The sequence below is a fragment of the Coptis chinensis genome, chromosome 2, assembly GCF_015680905.1.
Source record: "Coptis chinensis isolate HL-2020 chromosome 2, ASM1568090v1, whole genome shotgun sequence".
Classification (NCBI taxonomy): Eukaryota; Viridiplantae; Streptophyta; class Magnoliopsida; order Ranunculales; family Ranunculaceae; genus Coptis; species Coptis chinensis.
Genome location: NC_141457.1, coordinates 11404542 through 11411835, shown reverse-complemented (window position 1 = coordinate 11411835; position 7294 = coordinate 11404542).

Genomic DNA, 7294 nt, shown 5'->3' with positions numbered 1-7294 from the left:
ACATGACCCTGCAACTAGCGGATCACTCCATCAAGTACCCAAAGGGCATAGTAGAAAACGTCCTAGTAAAGGTCCAAGATTTTTACTACCCCGTCGATTTTCTAATTCTAGATACCGAAGTTGCCTGTGACTCCATTCCTATCATTTTAGGACATCCATTTCTTGCAACTGCTAACGCTCTAATAAATTGTCGGGATGGTTCAATGACAATGTCTTTCGGGAACCTTTTTGTAGAAGTCAATGTATTCAACTTAATGAAACAACTTCCGATCCACGATATTGAGGGTGAGATTAACTTGGTTGATAGTGCGGCGCGAGGGAATATTTAAGCTAACTCTTTTCCCCAAGCGAGGTACACTAATTTCTTTCTTTTGATAATCTTGAGTTTGATGATGACTTCGTACATTAAGGATGTCCACGCATTATTAGAGTCGATTACCACTATTTGACCTTACTACTGCATTACAAACCGATTAAGATGAATCGGACTCACTTTTTTTCTATTGAAGAGCTGACCCCTCACAAATCCTTCATCCCTCCTCCTCCAACTCCGGATTTAAAACCTCTACCCTCTGATTTTGAAGTACGTGCATCTCGATCCCGATAGTAGTCACCCTATAATAATTTCTTCTCACTTAACTATTAACGAAGAAGCACGTTTGATTCGTGTTATTTGTGAACACCGCTCCGCTATCGGATGGTCCTTAGATAATATCAAAGGAATAGACCCTAGAGTATGCACGCATCGCATACATCTAGATGACGGCATAAAAACATCGTGAGAACCACAACGACGCCTTAACCCCACCATGAAAGAGGTGGTAAGGGAGGAAGTTTTACATTTACTTGATGCGGGTATCATATACCCTATCTCTGATAGTGATGAGGTTACTCCTGTCCACATTGTTCCCAAAAAGTCCGGCATTCAAGTTGTTCAAAATGAAAATGGTGAATGCATCGCCACTCGCATTCCATTGAAATGGAGAATTTGCATTGACTATCGCAAACTTAATGCCAGAACACGTAAAGATCACTTTCTTCTTCCATTCATTGACCAGATGCTAGAACATTTAGCCGGTCATGCGTACTACTATTTTCTTGATGGCTATTCCGGCTACTTTCAAATTGTCATCGATCCTGCCGATCAAGAAAAGACAACTTTCACATGTCCCTTTGGAACCTTTACATACAAACGAATGCCTTTTGGTCTTTGCAATGCCTTAGGCACTTTCCAATGCTGCATGCTTCACATTTTCAGTGATATGGTGGAACGTTATATGGAAGTCTTCATGGATGACTTTTCCATTTATGGAAATTCCTTTGATGATAGTCTATCCAACCTTTCTAAAGTGTTAACACAGTGTGAAGAAAAAAAATTTAGTACTTAATTGGGAGAAGTGTCATTTCATGGTTACCAAAGAAATTGTTCTAGGTCATATTGTTTTGAAAGACGGGATAGAGTTCAATAATGATAAAATTGTTAAAATTGCTTCGCTACCTATCTCCCGAACAGTTCGCGATATCCGTGCCTTTTTAGGCCACGCTGGCTTTTACAGGCGATTCATTCAGGATTTTTCTAAAGTTGCTCGACCATTAACCAATCTCCTACTTAAGGATGCGGTCTTCGACTTCAATTTCAATTGCAAACAAGCTTTTGAAGCTCTAAAACCATACGACTACCCCTCCTATTATTCAACCCCCTGATTGGTCTCAACCATTCGAACTGATGCGTGATGCTAGCGACTTTGCTATTGGTGCTGTACTAGGCTAACGACGTGATGACAAACCCGTTGTCATTTACTACACTAGTAAAACTCTTAATGACGCTCAACATAATTACACGACAACTGAGAAAGACTTCCTAGCTGTTGTCTATGCTTTGGATAAGTTTCGCCCTTACCTGGTTGGATCATCCACCATCGTATATACTGACCATGCCGCACTTCGGTACCTACTCGCGAAAAAGGATGCGAAACAGAGATTGTTTCGCTGGATCCTTTTCTTGCAAGAATTCACCCTGGAAATCAAAGACAAGAAAGGATCCGAAAATGTCATGGCCGACCATTTATCAAGGCTGGTTGGTGACGTTGATAGTGATTCTTAATCCATTTGTGATTCCTTCCCAGATGAGCATTTGTACTCCATTTTCTCCTCTCCATGGTACGCGGATATCGTTAACTACCTAGTTATTGAGGAAGTTCCTTCCTCGGTCAGTCCGATCCCGATCGTAAAAGTTATTATCCACTGTAAAATATTATTTCTGGGATGACCCCTACCCTTTTGTACTCATTCGTTGCTGCATTCCCAATTGGGAACACACTGACGTGTTATCTTTTTGCCACGAACAATCTTATAGAGGTCATTTCAGTGGGAAGAAAACTACAACCAAGGTTTTACAATGTGGTTTTTACTGGCCTACCCTTTTTAGCGATGCACACGAATATTGCAAAGCTTGCATTCGGTTTGTCGACACCTAGGTCGAATTACCTAGCTTAATATGATGCCCCCTAAATCCTATCTTAATTATGGAAATTTTTTATGTTTGGGGCATTGATTTTATGGGACCCTTCCCTATTTCTCAAGGTTTTCTCTACATTATAGTCGCTGTAGACTATGTGTCTAAATGGATTGAGGCACTCTCATGTCACTCAAATGACCATAAGGCTGTTGTGAAATTTGTAAAAGAAAATATTTTCTCTCATTTTGGTGTCCCCAAAGCTATCATCAGTGATGGGGGTACACATTTTTGTATTAAATTTTTTGGGTTTTTAATGAAGAAATATGGAGTCACTTGCAAAGTTGCTACTCCATATCACCCACAGACAAGTGGCCAAGTGGAAGTCTCCAACAGAGAGATAAAGTCCATTATGGAGAAAACTGTCAATCCATCAAGAAAAGACTAGTCTCTCCGCTTATCGGATGCCTTGTGGGCATACCAAACGACATTTAAGGCACTTATAGGGATGTCTCCTTACCGCATCATTTTTGTAAAACCTTGTCATCTGCCAGTTGAACTTGAGCATTGTGCCCTATGGGCCATCAAAAGCAAAAATTACAATATCAACGCGGCAGGCGAGAAGCGAAAACTGTAATTAAATGAGCTTGAGGAGATTAAGAGTGATGTTTATGATCTCTCAAAATCCTACAAAGCTAATATGAAAAGAGTGCACGATAAGCACATTTTGCGTAAAGATTTCAAAATTGGCCAAAAAGTTTTACTTTTCAACTCCATATTACACATTTTTCATGGTAAATTGAAAACACGATGGTCTGGTCCTTTCATTGTGTCAGCTGTGACCCATTATGGGGCAATCTCTTTGCTTAATCCACAAGATAACTGTGAATTTCAAGCAAATGGACAACGCCTCAAACATTACCACAAGTTACGCTCCCCAACTGTTGAACAGACTTTTCTTCAGGATCCGGTCTACATAGACTAGATGTTTCGTTTGGCGTACTCAATCTTGTTTTTCTGTAGAGAGTACGCCATTTTGGTAGCTAGGCCATCTTCTATTTTATGATCTCAAAAGTTCTTTGAAGTGTGTGGTTGCAAGCGCCAGAGCCGTAGTCCACAAAAACTCTATTTCAAAACTGAGTATAAATGTCTTCTGCAATGCGAGCAAACGTTCCTGCTGGTAAATGATGGGTACCAAAAATTTCACCTCCTTCCTTCCCTTCCCTTTTCTACTCTCTGCCTCGCGAACTTCAGCAAATCATTTGGTGTGAGTCTCACTCATAACGAATAGGTAATGGTCGTAATACTTTTTGCTTTCGTAAGCGGCGTTGCGAAGGATGGGGTGGTGTATGCATTGTCAAACACCTTTTTGTCAGTCTAGACTTCCTATATCCAATTCTAGCCCGGTATAAGGTATACTTTTTAAACGACACTAGGCTTGCGGGGATAAACCGTCACAGCGCCATTTCTCCCATGGGTTGGGAATCGTCTTGAGGATCGGCGTTAAAAGACTCGAATTATCTTGAGGATCGGCGTTAAAAGACTTCGCCAAATGTATTGAGGATCTGACGTTAAAAGACTCACCTTGTAGATATGTATATATTGTAATCTTTTAAAATTCCCCTTGCATTAAGGTGCACATAGAGATTCATGTTCAACCTCGGATGTTGCCTACTTAGAACACGTACGGGCAATGGATTCCACCAGGCCAACCCCTAGAATTGGTTACTTTGAGTTCCCTTGGGGCGGTTTGAGGATAGCCGTATGTAATAAGGGAAATATTTTTAGACTGTAGTGTGCACAGTCCAGGATGGTACCGTCATACCCCTAGACCCATAATACATAAAGGTTAAGCTACAGTCTGGCTGGATTAGGTTCGTTCCAGAGCTGACATGATAGTTGCCTAAGAATTTAGATAATGACTTTTCTGGACATTTAGTGTTGTTCACATTAATCTCCCTTGTATTAAAAAAAAAAAAAAAAAAAAAAAAAAAAAAAAAAAAAAAAGGCACTCCTTGTAGTCACATGCCCTATTCTTCCCATCCATACTACATCTACTTTTGCGTCTTGTTTTAGAAGATACACGTGGTCTAACTACCCTGTAACACCTCGATTCGTATTTTCTATATCTTCGGATTGGTGCCTATTTATAGGTAGGCTAGACACCTCTAAAATCCAATCTTCCCTTTTCCACTAAATTTTCTTCACCACTCCATCTTTAATGGCCCTCACCGAGAAAAATTTTATGGAAAATTTCCAAAGCGGTCCATTTAACCCATATTTTGATACTGAAATTTTACATCGAGGATGGTTCCCTCTATTACATCATAAGGAGGCACTTTATTCCAGAGAATTGGTCCTACTATTTTATAAACACAGTTATTTCCAAAACGGGCAATTATTTGTCCGCGCAAACGGATGCGAGCGCGAATTGACTATTGAAATCATCTCCGAGGTCCTTCAAATTTCCATTAAAAACCCGGGGGTACACCTTCAGGATTTACCATTCAACAATATAAGGCATCTATTGTTTTCAACTATCCTTTACGGCGAATACAACCGGAAAAACTGCATTGTTTATCAACGATCCTCACAAATAAACCAATTATCTGTGATCCAATGGCTAGCTCATAATGTGCTCGGCACATTTAAGACTTCCAAAATAACAAAACCCCTCCTCCATCTACTCTGGGTACTGCAGACTAAATGCAATAATTTTTGTATAATTCAATTTCTCTAGAACGCGATTGATATTTATAAAATGAATAGTTTACCTACGAAATGAACTACGAATCCAAAACGTAAGTAAACTAAACTTGGGTACTTTTACGTGTCAATTATCAAAGCTTCTACTCTCGATGCGAATTGCACTAAATGGAGTACGAAGTTCGTTCCACTCCTAGTTCCCTAGCATGGATTGTTTTCTAAGTCTAACTAGTAAGCTCTTAAGTCAATGAGAGCTTTCTGAAGGGTGTTATACTACGATGAAACTAAAATGAGTCTACGTTGAATTTAACTACGGATACTATGGAAATATGCTTGTTTTTGAATCTAGATAAAGGATTAGAGGGGAATTGAATCCACCTCGAATCCAACTTAATAACCTAGTATAGATTCTTGTATCTCGATTCTCGCGTTCTTACGGCAAGAAATTGAGTTCTAATCCCTAGTGTTCATGGCATTTCTACAGAAGTACTAACTAGCATGTGAAGTCGTCTACCCATTCTCATGGCGAAACCACGACTTTCTAGAGTGGAATAGAATCTACAAACAATTCTACACTAACAACTAAGTTTTCATCAAGGCTTCATCAACCCCTCTAATGGAGGTTTTAGCCTTGATTCATCAAACTAACAATTCCCATTAAATCTAAACTAAACATAATGAAAAGATTCTAACTTTATGCGATTTCACTAAACAATAATCGAAATCTAATTAATAACTATGAAATGATAACAAACAATAATGGAATTTAGATCTATAAATCGAAATTGACAAAATAACTATTTTTATTATCTAATCAATCAAGAACAATAATTTGAGAGTTTAATCTAAAACAAAATTGAAATGAAATTAAACTTAATTAATCTAATGAAAACTAGATCTAGAATTAAGGTTTAATGGAGGCTAACTAATCTAATTTATTTTCTAACCTAACTATCTACCATTAACAATGAACTAAGCTTTTGTTTTATACATTCAGATCAAAAATCGTGCATGGGCTTGGAGCCATGTTTTGGGCAGAGAATCGGGCCCAAAACCCAATTCTTCGATCCAAAAAGGCCTCTTCAGCTGCAGTTGGCTTCAACAGACTTTTCGTCCACTTCTGCTCCTCTGATTGGGTCAAGGCTTGGACCATTGCAAAAAGCTCTTTCCGAGCGGTCGTTTTGACATAAGGTAGGCCTCAATCAGGTGCGAGTCAAAAAGATATGGCATTCGGAAGTTCTGCGACTTTTGCTCCTTTATCTCGCTAAAGTGGTACATTTACGCACATAATGGACTTTGAAGCTGAAATGCATAAAAGCAGCGTGTCGGTGTTAACTCTTACTTATTATTCACATAATTGGTCTAACGGTATGATTATTAAGGGGTTAAAACTACAGTTTTGGGCTCTTATCAAACCACCCCAAAGCGACATTTTGCTTGTCCTCAAGCAAATATGAGAAATTAGAATAAGTGACCAAAAATGGAGTTCTAACTACTCTCGTTTATTTGAGTCGCGATTGCATTGACCATATGCAACAAGGCCTTAAACCACTAGGAATTCCCTAGTGGGCCGAGTTATAACCTCGTGAGAGTTTTTCAGTGAAGGTACTCACAAACTTCATCTATCTTCAACGACTAAGAAAATAAAACTATTGTTTCCTTATTCATGCTCAACTATCTATATATCTCTCTAGCAATTACATAAGAATAACCAGTCAAAACCCTAAGTTAATATATGCATAATAATCAATCATTCTACAATAAACATATATCTGATGAGTACTACTATCAAATGTTTAGCGGGGTTGTTTAGAGAACTTCGGAATAAGCGTCCTTAAGTAGGTTCTCACAATAATAGTCAAGAAACAACACTCGATTTTTTCACTCAAGTTTAAGTTACTCCGATTAATGCGGTGGGCACACTTTACCTTACAATCTCCATGACAACAAAGGAAGCGGGGGTCAATCAAACACACATCGCCACTTACTATCACACTAACCTATTCCTAATTGGGCTAGAGGTCTTTATTAGGTGTTATTCACGGGGGATTAGGAGATGGTTTAAGAAGGAAGGAAATGGATATTCAAAGGACAAGTCTGAGATAATAGAGTCTTAGTATTATGTAACTTAGA